We start from the raw sequence: 19,373 nt of genomic DNA on the forward strand, positions 1-19,373 counted from the left end.
CTGCCAAGAAAACCCCAAATGGGGTCATGAAGAATCTGACACCACTGAACTCCAGATCCAAGATTCTATTCATTGGGCCTCATAGCTTTATTCATAGCTGCCTCATGACTTATTACCTTTGTATCTTGGGGAAGTCACCTTGATTCCCTGCATCTCAGTTTCCTCATCTGTAAAATGGCATGTGTTGAACAATAATGTTTCTTCCAACTCTAGATGGATAAACTTGTGAATGCATACTGTGTGACTTACTAGCTTAGCCTGGCTCTATGAATCTTAGTTTCTTTTTCTTTTTTTTGCTGAGACAATTGGGGTTAAGTGACTTGCCCAGGGTCACACAGCTAGGAACGTTAAGTGAACTCCTGACTTCAGGGCCGGTGCTCTATCCACTGAGCCACCTAGCTAAGTTTATCATCCCATTAACCCATGGGGTAAAGAATCACCCCCAGCAGGGTAGGGTTATTGGGCTGCCCCAGAAGCAAAGGAGAAAATAAATAGATGCTTGGGCCATCCTAAGGGATCAATTATATAGACAGGAAATATCCCTGTGAGCTAATTCAATCCGAGGCTGCATTAACAGAAGTATAGTTTGTGGAACTAATAAATGATCATGGAAATTTGTATACTGCTTGACAGAAAAAATCTTAGTAGGAGGGACTGTTTATATTAGGGGATGACAAAAAAATTTGCAAAAGTGAGACTAGAGATGGAAAGTGAAGGAAGTTGGGGAAGTAGTGGAATTAGACATTTTCAGATACCAATGTCTATACTGATTCCACTGAAGCATGCTGGGAATAAATTCTGATTTGCAGGGAGAAAGAAACACCATTTGTAAAGAAAGCTAATTTGGCATTTGTAAGAGTTTGAAAGATATTGTCTCTATGGATCTTTTTTGTTGTTGTTGTTGAGGCCCCATGATTTCAAATGGGGGTGAGGGGGAAATAAAGAGGGAAATTCCAGTGTGGAAAACACCCTCTCCCATAGCAGATCAACTTGTTTTCTGAACATAAAATCTTAAGAGGGAGTTGTCTGAAGCATCGAAAGGTTAATAGATTTACCCAGGATCACATAGCTAACACAGGTATTAGGTTCAAAGGCAAGCCCTGAGCTCAGTTCTTCAGTGCCTTTTGTTCACTGCATCCTCACCGCCTTTCATGCCCCTTATTCTAAGTTTGATCCATTAAGGGACACTGGGACAGCCCCTCTCTGTGTCCTTCTTTCTTTGTCTCTGCTGCTCCCAAGTAAAATGGACTTGAACCCCTTTCTAAAAGAAAGACAGCGTGTTATGGTGAAAAGAATGGTTGCCATAGTGCAAGGGTCCTCAAACTTTTTAAATAGGGCCCAGTTCACTGCCCCTCAGACTGTTGGAGGGCCGGACTATAGTAAAAACAAAAACTTTGTTTTGTGGGCCTTTAAATAAAGAAATTTCACAGCCCTGGGTGGAGGGGGATAAATATCCTCAGCTGCTGCATCTGGCCTGTGGGCTGTTGTTTGAGGACCCCTGCGCGTATCGTATGGAGAGATTCAGAAATTGCCTCCATGACTGTGTGATGCTGGGCCACTCATTTTACTTTTCCAATCTTCTTGTTGTTGCTGTTGTTCAGGCGTGTCTGACTCTTCCTGATCCAATTTAGGGTTTTCTCGGTAAAGCTACTACAATGGTTTCCTTCTCCTTCTCCAACTCATTTTACAGATGAGTAAACTGAGGCAAAAAGGATGAAATAAGTTGCCCAGAGTCACCCAGCTAGTAAGTATCTGAGGCTAGATTTGAACTCGTGAAGGTGATTCTTCCTGACTCCATCCCAGTGCTCCATCTTCTACACCTCCTGGATGCCCAGATCCTCAGTTTACCCATATCTACTCTACAGGGTTGCAGTAGGGATCCAGTGCAATCATGTATAAAGAGTGTTTGGTAATCCTTAAACATCATGAAGGTCTAGGAACTGGACACTTGACTTCACTGGCACAGGGAACCCCAATCAATTTTCTACCCTTGTTCTTCCAATGCAGGCTGACTCCTTCTCTGCACCTTTCAATCTCAGACTAGGGCAGTGAGAGGTTAAAACGCCCAGCCAGTTAGCAGAGCCAGGTCTTCCTGGCCGCAAAGGTGGCTCTGACCATCCCCTGCCACCCCTCCCAAACTCCTCTAAATATCAACCATTAGCAAAAGCCTGGCAGAGCAGCCCATGAGCCTCCGCAGCGTGTACGAATAACTTGCTCTATATTCTTTGTCCTTAGCTGGCCTTTGAAGCCCTCCACGGGCTGGCTCCCACCCCTGCCTGTCTTGGGTGACCCTGTCACATGCTCTGTGTTCTAGCCAGCTCGGGCTGCAAGCTGCCCCCCTCGTGCCCTATCCTCTGCTGCCCCTGTGCATTCACTCAGACCATCCCTTGAGCCTCGAGCCTGTGCCGGATGAAAACACTTTGTTCCTTCACTGCTAAAAGTGGAGAGATTCATGGATCAAAAGATCATGGATGGGAAGCTGGAAAAGATCTCAGAGACCCATGCGTCTAACTCCCTCGTTTGACAGACGAGGAAACGAGACCCAGAGAGACTTTATACCATCCTAGGATCATAGAGTGTGAGCCGAAAAGGACTCTGGGGATCGTTTAGCTAAAACCTTTCATTTTACAGATGAGGAAACCTCCCAGGCCTGGGGAACTTAAATGACTTGGCCAAGGTCACACAGCTTGTAAGGATCCAAGAAGGGCTTCATATCCATATTCTCCTAATTCCAAGTTCTCTTTCTCTTCAAATTCTCTTCCAATCTCTAGGGTACATTGTGACTCCTCCAACCTTATAGGCTCAATTCTTTTTTTTTTTTTTAATTTTCAATAGTATCTTATTTTTACATAAATAAGATACTATTGAAAATTTTTTTAAAAAAGAACTCATTTTTGTAAGACTTTTGTGTTCCAAATTTCTTCTCCCTCCTTCCCTTACTTCCTCCCTCCCCAAGATATAGATTAAATATGTGCAATTCCTTTTAAACATATTTCCATCTGTCAGTCTTAAATTTGTATTGTATTCATCTGTGTCAATCAGGCAACAAGCATTTATTAAAGTGATACCAAAAAAAAAAAAAAAAGAGGACCATTGTGTCATTTAAAAAATATAAAGAAGAAAGTTCAGAAAAAACACAAACGGGACTTTTTGGAAGCCACATACAGAATTTCTCAAATTTTATTAAAGGCAAGCAGTATGAAAGGAAGATTCATGGTATTATGCAGAATCCTCTTCTTGTATTCAGCCATCTATGTGGAAATGCTCTTTTGGGGCTAGTGTTTAAGCTCAAGAGTAAAAAGGTTTCTCCAAAAATACCCCCCAAACACTCACTAAGGACTTATCATGTGCCAAACATGGTCCCAAGTTCCCAGGATACAAAGAAAGGTGGGCATGGGATGGCTCAACCATGAGTCTCCCTGTTCGATGGCCCCATGTCGATAATCAGAGGATTATTGAACAAAGCTGTGTCTGTGGTCTCACTTATCACAGATTATTGTGCATTCATATACACATGTGAGCGCACACCCAGTCACCTGTTATCTGAGAACTTTTTAGACTGTTTTACAATTTGGAAAAAAAGAAAAAGAAACAGTCATGTGAATGAGACCCATATAGATGGGTCAAATGAAATAATGCAACTGAAGGGTTTTGTAAACCTTGGGGAATTACATAAGTACTCATTCCTAGTATGAGTACCTCACTCTGTCCATTTAGACAGATTTTTTCCAACATCCTTTTATGTATTGTCTCTCCCCATTAGAATGAAAGCTAGTGGTGCAGTGGATAGAGTACCAGCCCTGAAGTCAGGAGGACTTGAGTTCAAATCTGGTCTCGGACACTTAACACTTCCTAGCTGTGTGACCCTGGGCAAGTTACTTAACCCTAATTGCCTGGGCAAAAATAAATAAATAAATGACATTTTAAAAAGAATGAAAGCCTCCTGAGGGCAGGGACTGTTCTTCTTTCTTTCTTTCTTTCTTTCTTTCTTCCTTCCTTCCTTCCTTCCTTTCTTTTCCTTCCTTCCTTCCCTTCTTTCTTTCCTTCCTTCCTTCCCTTCTTTCTTTCCTTCCTTCCTTCCTTTCCTCCTCCTCCTCCTCCTCCTCCTCCTCCTCCTCCTCCTCCTCCTCCTCCTCCTCCTCCTCCTCCTCCTCCTCCTCCTCCTCCTTCTTCTTCTTCTTCTTCTTCTTCTTGTATTTATATCCCAAGCACTTAGCACAAAGCATTTAAGATATACTTGTTCCCTACCTGCTTGCCTTGGACAGATGGACATCAATGGGCCTAGAATTGTGCAGTAAGAAAATTAGCAGCATTGCAATGGGGAAACTGGACAACCTAATCAATTCATTTCTGAGTGTTACATTTTAGGGAGGATGTTGATGAGAAAAGAGAGAACTGACCTCAATTCAGTCAACAAGTATTTACTCACAGATCATAATTGGGGATAAAAAAAAACAAACACTTTTTATTTACAGTGAGAATACCTTCTGATGGGGGCAGTGGAGATAATAAATACATATAAAATGTATACAGTATAAATATTAATATGTAAATGAACAAATATATAACATAAATAAAGTTAATTAATATAGACATATAATACACAAAAGAAGGTAACTAGATACAAGGTAGTTAGAGAGAAAGGGAACTAGCAGGAGAGGCTCCATGTAGGAGGCAGCTTAACAGATGAGAAAGAGGTAAGGATGGAGAGTCTTCGAGGTGTGGGGATGAGTTAGCTTCAAATCCAGGCTCTTATACACCTTCTGGTTTTGTCACATCCTAACATTTAAGTGCCTACTGTGTGATACGGATACAAAGAAAGGTAAAAACATGGTTTGTCCCTCAAGGAACTCACATCTTGATGGGGAAAACATGCAGAGATAGAGTGGGGAAATCTTTTCTTCCTCCCTCTGTCCAGGCACATATGACTGAGAGGTCTTCCTATTGGCTAATGAGCCAGACCCCCGAGAACAAGCAAAAGGAGATGACACATTCCTCCCTCTCTCATCCACTGCTCTCTCGGGCAGCGAGATAGAATTTCGTGGAGGGGTGAAGAAAAGACGTCTCCATCCACCTGGAACAAAGTCCATTTTTTTAACACTTATTATCCTGTTGATGCTATATGACTGTGAATCATAAAATGCCACAATTTCCAGAGAATTAATATTAAAAACAGAGAGATATAAACATTTGTGGTGGTTGTAGTGAGTAAGCTATACAGCCATCACCAAGATCTGGCCTCTCCCATTTGCCACATGAGTCATCTTGGGTCATTTGATCTCTCTGAAGGACCATAGTGCACAGAGTGCCAGGCCTGGAGTCAGAAAGAGCAGAGTTCAAATTCAGCCTCAGACATATGCTAGCTAAGCAAGTCACTTAATCTCTGCTTGCCTCAGTTTCCTCATCTGTAAAATGTAGATACTCATAGTACTCATCTCCCTGGGTAGTTGTTAGGTTGAAATCTGCAAAGCACTTAGCACTTAGCCTGGCATGTAGGAGATACTTAATAACTTTTTAATCATTTGCTTTCTTCTTTTTTTCTTTTCCTCCTATCCTTCCTTCTTTCTTGCATCTATCTTTCCTCCTTTCTTTTTTCCTTCCATCCTTCCTTCTTCCTTTCATCCTTCCTTTCTTCCCTCCATCCTTCCTTCTATCCTTCCTTCTTTTTCTTTCTATTCTTCCATCTTTCTTCCTTCTATCCTTTCTTCCTATCTTTCTTTCTTTCTTGCCTAAAATGCTTATTGACTGAGTCATCAACTGATAAGGCTTATATCCCTTACTGTCCTTTTATACCTAATAGGTATAGGGTCTTGCATTTAGGATAAGCTATGTATATATAAATAAAAACTAAAGCTACGTCCAGGTACCACCTCCTCCAGGAAAGCATCCTTGACCCTACTCCATGCCCATTAATTCTTTCTTCCTCATAACTGGGAAAGTGATTTTCCTAAGTTTGACCATCATGGTCCTACTCAAGAAACTCTATATTGACTTTTGGAATCAAATACAAATTCCTCTGTTAGGTATTTCAAATCCTTCACAGTCTGGCCCCAAGTTACCTTTCCAGGTGAACTACATATTTCTTCCCTCTGTATATACCCACATTACTTCCCTCTATATGTACCTGAACTGCCCTTTCCATCCTAATTCCTTGCATACTGTTCTTCCAAAATGATATTTCATCTCTTACCTCCATATATTTACACTAGCTCTTCCTCATAATCAGTGACACATTATTCTTTCATCTCCATTTCCCAGAAACTCTGGTTTCCATTAAGATTCCAGCTCCAGCATTGCTCCTATGAGAAACTTTTCCTTAATTCCTTCCTCTGCAAACACTATACCTTTCAAAATCAATACATATACAACATTCAATCAACAAAGCATTTATTAGTCCATCTTATGTGCCAGGTATTGTTCTAAGCAAAGAAAGGCAAAAACACAGTCCCTGCCTTCATGGAGGTCACATTGTAAGGAGGAGACAACATGAATACAACTTTGCACACGCAAATTATTTACAATGTAAATGGAAGTTAATATTGGGGATAGGGAGGCAGGAGAGCCGGGGTGATCTCCTGAAGAAGGTGAGTTTTGAATGAAGTCTTAAAGGAAGCCAGGGAAGCTAGGGATGCTAAAGGAAGAGGGTTGGACATTCCAAGAGACATATAGGACAAAGGCATGAAGATGGGAGAAGGAAACTTCAACTACTTGGTCATTATTTCCTATTAAGAAGACTGAATAAAGTAAGGAAAGGCTTGGGTTTGTGATTTTTTTAAATCCTGGAGATAATAGGAGCTACTGGAGGCTACAGGGTGGAAGAAGGTCAGATTTATGCTCTAAGAAATTCACTTTGGTGGATATGTGAAGGATGGATCATAATAGATGGTTGATTGGTTGATTGTTGTCTTTTATTCTCAGAAAAGACCAAAATCATATCACTCTGTTAGGTCAACTTACAGTGTATCCAACTGCAACTGATCAGGCCAGCTTGGAAGGTTCTGTCCCAGATCTGGCACAAATAGTCATTGTGAACATTGGGGTAGAATCACTAAATTTTCACATTCATTTTGTTTTAAGCTACTGCAATTCTGCTTTGCGCATAGAACACAGTGCCTTTTTTGATCCAGGTATGTCATGATGGGCAGTCCCTTGCTAGCATCTCCTAAGTAACGTAGTAGATAGAACACCAGATCCAGATTCAAAAATTTGAATCTGGCCCCAGATACTCACTATCTATGTCACTTAACCCTGCTGGGCTCAGTGTTCTCATTTGTAAAATGACCTGGAGAAGGAAATGGCAAATTGCTCCAGTATGTCTGCCAAGAAAACTCTAAATGGGGTCATGAAGAGATAGACATTACTGAATAACTAGTATATGAATTATACTAAAGAACAACTTGAACCAGGGGACCTACTAGAAAGCTGTTATAATTATCACAAGACTGTATTTTGTACCTTACTGAAACCCTTCTCAGAATAATGCTTGTTCATTCATAAAATAAAAACCATAGGATTGTAAAGATAGTTATCAAAATAGTTTTTTCAATTGGGATGCTAATATATTGTTGGTGAAGTTGTGAACTGATCCAACCATTCTGAAGAACAATTAGGAATTATGCTCAAAAGGCTATCAAACTATGCAAGCTCTTTGATCCAGCAGTGTCACTGCTACATCTCTATCCCAAAGAGATCATTAAAAAAAGGGAAAGGGACCCATATGTGCAAAAGTGTTTGTGGCAGCCCTTTTTGTGGTGGCAAGGAACTAGAAACTGAGAGGATGGCCATCAGTTAGGGAATGGCTGAATAAGTTATGGCATATGAATATTATGGAATATTATTGTTCTGTAAGAAACGATCAGCAGGAGTATTTCAGAGAGGTCTGGAGAGACTGACAGGAACTGAGTGAAATGAGCAGAACCAGGAGATCATTGTACATGGCAACAACAAGATTATGGGATGATCAATTCTGATGGACGTGGCTCTTTTCAACAATGAAGTGATTCAGGCCAGTTCCATGGTCTTGTGATAGAGAGCCATCTGCATCTGTGGAAACTGAGGGTGGAGCACAACAGAGTATTTTCACCTTTCTTTGTTGTTGTGTGCTTGCTTTTTGTTTTCTTTCTCATTTTTTTCCTTTTTGATCCCATTTTTCTTGTGCAACATAATTGTGAAAAATGTTCAGAAGAACTGCACATGTTTAACATATATTGGATTACTTGCTCTCTTGGGGAAGAGGTTGGGGGAAGAGAGAAAAAAATTTGGAACACAAAGTTTTGCAAGGATGTGTTGAAAATTATCTATGCATGTATTTTGAAAAAAAAAAAATATATATATATATATTTTAAGCCCTATGTTCATGTAGCCTGAATTAAGAGCCCTCATGCCAGACCATTGTAGCTACTAGAATTGAGCTGCTAGTCCTTTGAGGGAGACAAATGTAGGTTGTCATACTTTGTGTCTCCCAGAGTCAGACAGGCTACTGGAACAGGGGATATCAGTGACCTCAGGAGGCCCCTGGCCGACGATGACAGCTCACACCTGCGGTGTTGCTGTTCTGAACCCTGGTTCCCCTCCTCCCCACCCCCTATTGTCTTATCAGCATGTGACATCCCGAAGTGGCCAGGACAGGGAACGGGGTGCAAAGAATGCAGTCTGGACAAAAATAAACCTGCCGCACATTCCCTTGGCAGACCCCAGCCCGTCTCCGCTGGAGGGTTGGAGAAGAGAAAGTCAGCAAATTGGAGTGGGAAATCTATAAAGTCCACACACACAACCAGAGGGGAAGAGAGGAGGAGAAATGTGGCCTTATATGGACGGGAACGTGCACGGATTGTACATGGTGATGGCTCTGCTTTGGAGAGCAGGAGAGGTCAGATACCAAACAGAAGGAAGAAATTAAACACGGGATGGAGCATGTTCCCGGGCCTGAAAGCGGGTCCGATTTCACAGAGATCCCTCTAGATCTGTTTTTCCTTTTCTATGAAGCCTGGCAGGAAACAGGCACTTAACTCTCTGTGGGATTTCCAAGCAAGCCCCTGACTGGAAACTGCTTTGCAGAAGGTCTGGCTCCCTGGAGCTCTGTTCCCCATTGAGGTTCTTTTCTGCAGACGAGCATCACAGGCTATTCCTCCCAGCTTGTGTTAGGATGCTTGGCCCGAGTGCATTGTGGGAGACGGATCAATGGTTAGAACACTTAGAATCCAGCACAGGGCCTACCATACAGTAACTGGTGCCCGACTTAATGAAGATCAGAAGGGTGGAATGAGAGGGAAATAGAAACAGGTCCAGATGGAGTCAGGTCTCAAGGACTCAGATTCAAATCCTACCTTTTCCCCCTTTTATTTGTGACCAAGACATTTTATTTCTCTGGGTCCCAGCTCCCTCCTGTGTAAAATGATAGTGTTTGAAAGTGATTGTTCCCACCTACGTAAATGATGGTGATTTTGAGTGATTGCTCAATCTATGGCTTGGACTCAAGAGTTAAACTACAAGGTCCCCCACAGACATGAGTGCGGGACTCTGGAAAGAACTCCCAAATTGATGAGATCACAGATCATCTGAGTATTAAATATATCTTTAAGTCCAGGGGTCCTCAAACTATGCCCGTGGGCCAGATGCGGCAGCTGAGGATGTTTATCCCCCTCACCCAGGGCTATGAAGTTTCTTTATTTAAAGGCCCACAAAACAAAGTTTTTGTTTTTACTGTAGTCCAGCCCTCCAACAGTCTGAGGGACAGTGAACTGGCCCCCTATTTAAAAAGTTTGAGGACCCCTTTGACTCTTACAACAACCCCATGAGGAAGGTGGCAGATGTTATTGTCCCCATCTGACAGATGAGGAAACTGAGGTAGTGGGTCAAGTGATCTATCTCAAGGTCAATAAAGTCAGAATTGAGTCCTGTGGGCTCCTACTGTGTGATCTTGCTTCATTGTTTCCCTTAGTGTATTAAATAGGGCCACAATGTAATAATATTGCCCATTAACTAATGTTCACCCAGCTTTGTAGCAGTCACTGTCCTTAGGAGCTGAGACGAAAAACACAAAGAATGAAATCCTCCTTGTTCTCAAGCGGCTCGTGTTTTGATGTTTATGGGGGAAATGATAGCTCATGGCCTCCTAGGAATAGACTCATTAGAACTAAGATGGCAGAAAAAAAAAAAAAAAAAGAGGCAAAGATTTGCCTGAGCTCTCCTCAGAACTCCTCCAAAAACCTTTAAATGATGTCTCAAAACAAATTCTGGAACAGCAGATCCCACAAAAGGACAGCCTGAAACAATTTTCCAGCCCCAAGACAACTTTGGAATGGACTCACTGAACTCATAATTCTGATCATGATTAGGATTCTTTTTTATCCACATTTTCAGAAGGAGGCTATGTGTCATAATTGCTTTCACACCCCCAGTATCCACAGTAGTACTTTGTGTGAGTGACAGCATGGACTGATAAAAGATTACTACATTTGGAGTTAGAAAACTTGAGTTCAAATCGCAGTTCTGCCACTTGATTGCCTATGGGACCACAGGTGAGTCATTTTACGACTCTGTGCCTCAGTTTCCCCATCTGCAAAATGAGGAGGTTGGATTTAGCCCTTCCAGAGCTAAATCTATGATTCTTTGGCATAGAACTCTGCATATTAAAGCTAAAACCCAGTGCCCATTTCAGATACTACCTACATGGGGGACTACAGGCAAGCTCCTCAGTTTCCTCATCTGTAAAATGTAGTTAATAGCCACTTTTGCAATATGCATGTCACAGGAATTTTCCTAAGCAAAGGGCTTGTGCTGCATGATGAAGGCTGGTCTTGGAGGCAGTAAGAACTCTGATGCAGTTTGCCTATGTGACCCCCAATAACCTTTGGAAACCCTAAACAGTTCTGCAAGACTATGCATTTGGAGAAAGTGTCAATCTGTATGGATAGAGGGAGTTCTCTACATCAGTGAAATTATGGGTCCATCGCTTTCTCTGGGGTGCTATAGCAACCTGAATTATTGTCACTGTTATTAGAGTAGTCACCTAGTAAATATGTGTTCAAAGAGCTGGAGTTGGGTCATTAGCATGGTGCAAGGGGAATTCTTATTGCATGAAGGACGCGGCAGACTTAGGTCTGCTATGGCCTCTTCTCTGCCCTCCCCATCATCCCTTGTCTTACACAATCTCTGGCTTCTCAGCAGCACAGAAAGCAGCCTCAAAGTCAGCACACTTAACTACTCCCCCTGAAAGCTATAAATACACCAAACACTCAGCTAGGAGAAAAAAAGGGACTTGAAAGCCTTTTGAAGGAAAATTATTTGGTTTCTTTTTTTTCTTCCACAAATGGTAAAGCCTTTTTTCTCTTCCTGCTTTATCTGTACTATTCCAGGTGCTTTCCTGAGTTGGGAGGAGGGTGGGGGTTAAGCCCTTGAACTGATAAGGAACCAGTCAGCCCACCAGAGGAAAGAAGGAAGTGTGTGGCCAGGAGTCGGGGGCAGCAGCCACATCCATGGTCCGTGGCTATGTGATATACAGAGGAGAGATTCTCCAGAAGCTTGGGTTCTAGTAAGACTTTCAGAGTTCACCTAGATGAGAGGACGTCAGATTAGGAGGAGCCTTAGAACAAAGAATGTCAGGGTTAGGAGGAGTCTTAGAACAGGGGATGTCAGGGCTGGGAGGAGGCTTAGAACAGGGGATGTCAGGGTTGGGAGGGGGCTTAGAACAGGGGATGTCAGAGCTGGGAGGGGGCTTAGAACAGAGGATGGCAGAGTGGGGAGGAGTCTTAGAACAGGGAATATTCAGGGCTGGAAGGGGCCTTACAATGTAGAATGCAGGGCTTGGAACAGACATGTCAAAACATAATGTTGGAGTTGAAAGTTAATAACTTCAGAGACTATCTAGTCTAAACTTATCCCCCCCCCTTTGTTTTCATCTAAATATAAATCTCTCCACTTTACCAGCTGAAAGTACAAGAGCTACTCATTGGCTCAAGCTCTCTACTGATTAATTTGGAAACTTTGACCTGCTCCATTTCCAACATGAGCTGGTTCCTTTCTCAACCCTTAGACTACTTAAACTACCTGGTACATTCCTCCCCACCCTGGGGCTTAAAATGTTCATTCTTAAAATGTACAGACACCCCCTTGGTTTATCCCTCCACAGCTTAGACCTCCAGAGCTCAAGAGCTCCCCCAGCCTCAGCTTCCCTAGTACTAAGGACTATAGATAAGTACCACTAGCCTGGACCCCTTATTTTATAGATGAGGAAGCGAAGCCCAAACAGTTTGTGACTTGCCTAAAATCATATGGATTTCATGGAATCACAGAGATTGAGATAGATGGATCTTTGGAGGTAAGACAATCTTAACATGAGGCCTGGGAACTTGGGGTGCTTTTTCACTAATATTTTGAAAATTTTGGTTCAATCTAATAAATTTTGTTTTATTTTATGCTTTTAAAGTCATAATTCAAAATAAGGATCCAAAATTGCCAAAAATCCATCACACACACAAAAAAAAAGATTTAAGAACCCCCAATCTAATCCAAATGATATATTTGGATCACCTTAAAGTTATCAGTCAATCCATAAACATCTATTAAATGCTTAATATATGCCTAAGAACTGGGGGTGTAATAAATACAAGAAAGAAAGAAAGAGAGAGAAAGAAAGAAAGAAAGAAAAAGAAAAAAAAGAAAGAAAGAAAGAAAGAAAGAAAGAAAGAAAGAAAGAAAGAAAGAAAGAAAGAAAGAAAGAAAGAAAGAAAGAAAGAAAGAAAGAAAGAAAGAAAGTTTCTGCTCTCGTGTTTCTACTGGGCTTATACCCCAAAGAGATACTAAAGAAGGGAAAGGGACCTGTATGTGCCAAAATGTTTGTGGCAGCCCTGTTTGTAGTGGCTAGAAGCTGGAAAATGAATGGATGCCCATCAATTGGAGAATGGTTGGGTAAATTGTGATATATGAACGTTATGGAATATTATTGTTCTGTAAGGAATGACCAGCAAGATGAATACAGAGAGGACTGGTGAGACTTACATGAACTGATGCTGAGTGAAATGAGCAGAACCAGGAGATCATTATACACGGCAACAACAATACTGTGTGTGGATGTATTCTGATGGAAGTGGATCTCTTTGATAAAGAGAGCTAATTCAGTTTCAATTGGTCAAGGATGGACAGAAGCAGCTACACCCAAAGAAAGAACACTAGGAAATGAATATAAACTACTTGCATTTTTGTTTTTCTTCCCGGGTTATTTTTTAGCTTCTGAATCCAACTCCCCCTGTGCAACAAGAGAACTGTTCAGTTCTGCACACATATATTGTATCTAGGATATACTGTAACCTATTTAACATGTAAAGGACTGCTTGCCATCTGGGGGAGGGGGTGGAGGGAGGAGGGGAAAAATAGGAACAGAAATCAGTGTAAGGGATAATGTTGTAAAAAATTACCCAAGCATGGGCTCTGTCAATAAAAAGTTATTTAAAAAAAAAAAAAAGAAAGAAAGAAAGTTTCTGCTGTCAAGGAACTTACACTCTAATGAGGGAAGGCAATACACCAAAGGAAACTGCAAAGGATTATGGAGAAGGATAGATGAGAAATGAGGAGAAATAAGTGAGGAAATTGAGATATAAAGAGAAGAGGACTAATGTTCAAGGTCACAGGACAAGCTGCCACCTCCCAACTCCGATCTTTGAGAGGAAAGCAGATTAATACTGAGCCTGGATTCAGGAAATCTTGAGTTCAAATCCAGTCTCAGATACTTCCTAGTTGTATGATCCTGTACAGTCACTTTATTTCTATTTGCTGCAGTTTCCTCAGCTGTAAAATGGGGATCATAACAGTACCTTCCCAGGGTTATTGTGAGGATTAAACGAAATAATATTTGTAAAGCACTTAGCATACAGCCTGAAACATAGTAGGCATCCTATAGTTATCCATCTGTCTATCTGTCTAGTGCCTGGAGCTATATTTATTCCCTTCCTTCTTTCCCTCCTTCCCCTCCCCCACTTTCCAGCTCAGCGCTCTGCCCCCCTGTCTCTATGCAGCAGAACAGAGCTTCTCTCTCTGTAACATCAGACATACTCTCAGTAAACTCCGGGAACATGAATTTATCTGCTGCCTGTCAAATTCCTTGGATACTATTTGCTTTTTAAGAAAGCCTACAATAAGTCAACAAATTTGCTAGTACCATTTATCATTGTAAACGAACACTCCAGGGATTTTAATTTAAAACTGGGACTGCCTAAAAAAATACCCTTATTTCAGTTTCAAATTTATTTTTAAAAAAAATCTGTAAACAATCTCAATGATAAGAGCATTAAATGTCACTGAATAGCAGAAAGTGTTTGTTTCCCAGATCATTCCTGTGGTGGGCTCTGCTTTTTCCAGGATCTAAGGAACATGAAATGGAAGCGGTCAGCATGAGCATGCCCCCAGCCTGGATAACATCTTTCTTCCTGACATTCCTTGAATATTTGCATGCAATCCAGAAATATCTCTGGGGAAAGATGAAAAATCTGAATTTAAAACTAAAATACACCATGGGCTTTGCTTTCAGCAGCATCCAGGCAGGAGAGTTCTGGTTTGGAAGCCTTGAGAAATGGAGAGTTCTCCAGTAGGGGAGCCACCCCTAGAGTTCTGGGCACGTTGGACAGGGCTTTGTATTTGTTATGACCTTGCCAAGCAGACAGGAGGGAATTCTAAGGGACAGGCGTTGCTGATGGTATCACAGAATCACAGTTTTAGAGTTGGAAGGGACCTCAGATAGTGTCTAGGTCAATTCCATCATTTTAGAAATGAGGAACTGAGAGTTAGAGAGGGAAAGTAAGCAGAAGTCTCAATCTGCACTCTTCCTCCCTCTCTGGCATCTAGTGAGGGGACCAGACTAGCATTCTAGCAAAAAAAAGAGGGGGGGGAGAGAAGGGAACCTGTGCCAAAGCACTCATTGGCTCTATTTTTTATTCAGCAATTCATCAGATCCTGTCCCTTTGTGGTCTTTTCCACGGCGCTGTCAAACTTCTCAGTCACTTATTGGAAAGACCACAGGATTGGATCCCCCCTGGCAACTTCACGTCTCAATATTCTCCTTGGTAAACTACGGATGATGATGGTATCTCCTTCTGAGGGAAACAATGAACTGCAAATGGGAACTTTCACTAAGGGTGTCGTTTGAGGTTGGGAGACCAAATCACTCCCTCTGACATTTATTAACTGAATAATAATGTCATTTAACCTCTTTGAATTTCCAGCAGCTCTGTACTCCAAGCAAAACCAATCTTCAATCAACAAAAAAGCATTTGTTGCTGCAGTTACTGTGTCAAGCATTGTTGAATTCTGAAACTACAAAGAAAAAGCAAAAACAGTCCCGGGCTCAAGGAGGTTCCATTCCAAAGGAGGGAAACCCCTGTCCTTCAGTCAGTAAACGTTTATTAAGTGCCCATTTTGTAGCAGAGTTAAATGCTGGGGTTACAGAGAAGGATAAAGCTAGCAGAGGAAATGAGTGCGTGCGTGCGTGTGTGTGTGTGTGTGTGTGTGTGTGTGTACCTGCCGAGCTCCTATTGGTCTGATCAGCCACAGTTAGACATAATGTAACTAACAGTAATTTCTTCTTCCAGAAGAAAGGACGTAACTAACCAACCATGAGAGATAAAGCATTCCAAGCATGTGAGCTAATAAGCAGAGTAAAGGCAAAGTAGGATTTTCATGTGTGCAAGTGGGTCAATATGGCTGGACCTCAAAGGTCTCCTCGGAGGGAGGATGGCTGAGAAATCTAGAAAGATGAGGAGCCCAGTACTGAAGAGTTGACTTGGTAGAAGGCATTTTTACACCAAGAAATCCTAGCACAGTATTAGACATTCAGGTCAAAGATGTGACATTGGAGGAGCTAGCTGGCTTAAAAGGCTCTGTCTACCGCTTGTGTCAGCAGTGTGACCTTGACCTCGGACAGATCCCTGGATCTGAGAGTCTTTGCCTTCTATTTTCTGAAGAAAAGAGGGTTGTTCTGGAAGCTTCTTCCAGTTCTTGATCTGATTTTTCCTTCCACCTTACAACAGAGGAAGGTGAGATACCGAAAGCCAGGCTCCTATCTGGAAAACCCTATTGCCAAAGCCGGGACCTTGCTTTGGGCCCTTTAAAAGCAGCGTGCTGAAGTTTACGAACCTATTCCCAGAATCGCTGTGTTGAAAGCAAATAGAACAAGTTCAGGCGATTTAGATCCAGAGAAACGGTTAAAATGTCGTGGATCTGGAGCTGGCAGATCCCCCCGGCAAGGGATTGAGGGGAGGGGGCAACGGGAGTTGGCACAAACCCCTCCAGGATGGGTCTAGAAAGAGAGGAAATTAACAGGAGATTAATAAAAATATATAGGATTTCAAGAAAACCCAGGCTCTAGAAAGTGAGGGTCGCAAACCCAGGGGCCTCAGGTTAAGCTCGTGAGACCTGGTCGAATCCCCTGCTTTTAGAAGGGATACGTGTAGCTGGGTTTCCTGCCTACAGAGCCAGGGGTCTCCGACGCCCAGCAGCCCGCGATCTGGCGGGCAGCCGCGCAAGACCCAGACCCGCAGGGCCGCTGCATCCGCAGTCAGCTGCCTTTCACGTCTTAATGCAGGCATTTAGCTCCACGCCGAGCCAGCGGAGCCCTGAAGGGCAAGGGTTTGGATTTTAAATCTTTTTTTTTTTTTTAAACAATAACATGCACATAATAGGCCTGGTTCCGATCGTTCTAATTTCAGCTCACTCCGCAGAAAATTACTGCGCCGCGGTCCCCGGGTGCAGCCCTCTGCGGCGTACTGAGCTGCAGCAGCCTTCTGGGGACCGCCTCGCTACCCGCACACGCGCATTGCGGCCAGAGCTAGGCGCGCGCCTTCTTCCCTCCCCCACTAGCCACGCGCTCCTTCAGGAGAACGGATGGACGGGAGAGCGCGCGCCCTCTCCTCCTCCGCCCCGCCCCACCGGAAGTGACAAAGCACCCCGGCCTAGCAACCGTTGCCAAGCGGCTCTGTCTCCAGGAGCCCCACGTCGAGGCTCCCCCCGCCCCCAGTCCCAACCCTGGAAAAAAAATCGCGTCGTGAGGAGAAGCGGAGGTAACGGCGACCCCTTCCGGGCTCCGGGCTCGGGGGGCCCCAGCAGCGCCCCGAAAGGCCCCCCTATCCTTCTCCTCGACGCTTCCAGGCTCCGGGGCCAAGGCGAGGCCCGGGGAGGAGGGCGGGAGGTTCCGAGAGAAAGGACGGTGGGAGCGGGGCGGGAGAGGCAGAGGGCCTGCCTCAGCGAGTTTCTTCGCTTCTCCGGGCCTCAGTTTCCCCATCTGTAAAAGGAAGGAGGGCGCCTTTATGGCATCTGAGGTTCCGGTGCCAGATCTGTGATATTTAAATAATTTCTCTCTGGGCCTCAGTTTCCCCATCTGTAAAAAGGAGGGTAGGCTCTATGGCCTCTGAAGCTCCTCCCAGTGCCAGAGCTGTGGTAAACAACCTCTCCCTGGGCCTCAGTTTCCCCATCTGTAAAAGAAAGGAGTTGGACTAACTGGCTTTGAAAGCTCTCTCCCAGCTCCAGATCTGTAAATATTTTAACAAATTTTCTGGATCTCAGTTTTCCCACTTAAAAAAAAAAAAAAAAAAAAAAAACAAGGGAGTTAGACTAAATGGCCTTCAAGGTCCATTCTAGGTTTAAACCTACATAATCTTTTCTCCTTTCTGGGTCTCAGTTTCCCACCTGTAAAAAACAAAGGAATTGCCCTAAATGCCTCAGTTTTCCCATTGGCAAAATGAGGGGAGTTGGACCAGCAGGCCTGGAAGGTCCAGGTCCATTGCCGAGTGGTGTTCTAATAATCTCTCCCCCCTTTCTCAGTAATGATTTATCTGGTTTCCCCTGGAACCCACCAAGAGAGTCCATCCTTAAATGGCAGCTTTTTTTGAGGCGGGGGATGATCTAAACCTCAGAACTGGAAAGGACCAGCTGGTCATGCAGCATGTGAATTTCCCCTCTAAACAAGTCAGGGGGAGAGATGAAACCAAAGGATTTGGGGATTTTTTTGGGGAGGGGGTCTGTAAGCGCATCTCCTTTTCATCCCTGTCTCAGGAGGCCATTTGGTTCCATGCTTTCTTGAGTTTGGTAAAGTGCAGGGGATACTTCAGAGGGCCATTTAGGGAGAGCTACTAATTTTACAGCTGAAGGAACTTGTTGAAGGTCATATAGGGAGTAAATGAGAAAGGTGGGATTTGAATCTGAAGCCTCTGACTTCCATCTCCGTTGCTTTTTCCACTGTATTAAGCTACTTGAGAAATGTATGATGCCCTGGTTTTAATTTCTTTGTCCCTTTGGATTCTAATTTGGGTAAATGGTTTGTAGTTCATGTGATGACCTTCTGATGAAATTTGGAGATTAATTGCTTTATTATTTTTAGAGCAGTGAACCCAGTGGGCAGAAAGATGGGCCTACCTGTTCAGCACATCAGTGTCATGTGCGTGGTGTGCCTTCATTGGGGAGCAATTGAGCATTTGAAAATCGGGATAAGAAAACCTTTGAAAACAGAGGACCAGAAGTAACATTCCTTTTACTGTTTTGCAAAGTCATTTTGCTCATTTGTGGATGGTGATTTTTTTTAAATAAAAAATCATTACCAGGATTTATGAGAGGCAGGAGTTGGCTTTTTTAAAGGCCATAAAATGAAAACTTGATCTTTGATCTGGGGTCTTAACTGGTTTAGCTTTACTCCTACAGGTGCAGATCACAACCCATCAGAAGTGATTCATATACAATTTGTGAATTGGGTATGTACTTAAATATCATTTTAAAACATGAGAAGCTTGAGTACTTATCAGGAAGTTTCATTTATGTAAAGGCTTTGATTTTATGAAATGACTCCCCACACTATAAATCCCTTACTTAGATTCATGGTTTCCTACTGTCAGTATTGCCTTTGGAGAGAGGGCAAAAGGGTTTCTTTGGTCTTTTTTTTTTTTTTTTCTTTTTCTTTGGTTTTTTGTTTTGTTTTGTTTTGTTTTTTTTCAACCTCTACTAAAGATTTACTTGGATACCATTGAGGTGACTCGAGAATTGATTATGCCAACAAGGTCATAGAATTAGAAATTTGGAATTGAAGGCTTTTTAGCAAATTATATACCAAGCTAATGGATTTGTGTCCGACTCTGAAGGACCAGCCTCTGGAGACACTTATCACCTGGAGGTTGACTACCAATTAATGAATTTGGGGGGAGGGGGTTTGCAGCAATCCAAAAATCATTAATTTGTAAAGATGTGACCTCTGTCAATGGGATTGATGAAGTTAGAGATCTTTCAAAGTTTAGAAGAATTTTATTTACAAAGTACCTTTAAGTATTTGATATTAAGACTTTTTAAGAATTCAAGTAATTTCTATATCTAATATTAACTCCCATTGGCAAAATGTTATA

General features: G+C 42.7%; 1 protein-coding gene across 1 annotated transcript in view; it reads left to right on the forward strand.

Moving 5' to 3' along the window:
- Nucleotides 1–16,860: 16,860 nt before the first annotated feature.
- IFT81 (intraflagellar transport 81) overlaps nucleotides 16,861–19,373 on the forward strand; it is a 72,913-nt gene continuing 70,400 nt past the window's right edge. Inside the window, exons 1-2 of the mRNA XM_051972761.1 lie at nucleotides 16,861–17,048; nucleotides 18,682–18,731. The gene's annotated coding sequence lies outside the window, so the exon portion shown is untranslated. The remainder of the gene's footprint in view (nucleotides 17,049–18,681; nucleotides 18,732–19,373) is intronic.

This window comes from Antechinus flavipes, chromosome 1 (assembly GCF_016432865.1).
Source record: "Antechinus flavipes isolate AdamAnt ecotype Samford, QLD, Australia chromosome 1, AdamAnt_v2, whole genome shotgun sequence".
Classification (NCBI taxonomy): Eukaryota; Metazoa; Chordata; class Mammalia; order Dasyuromorphia; family Dasyuridae; genus Antechinus; species Antechinus flavipes.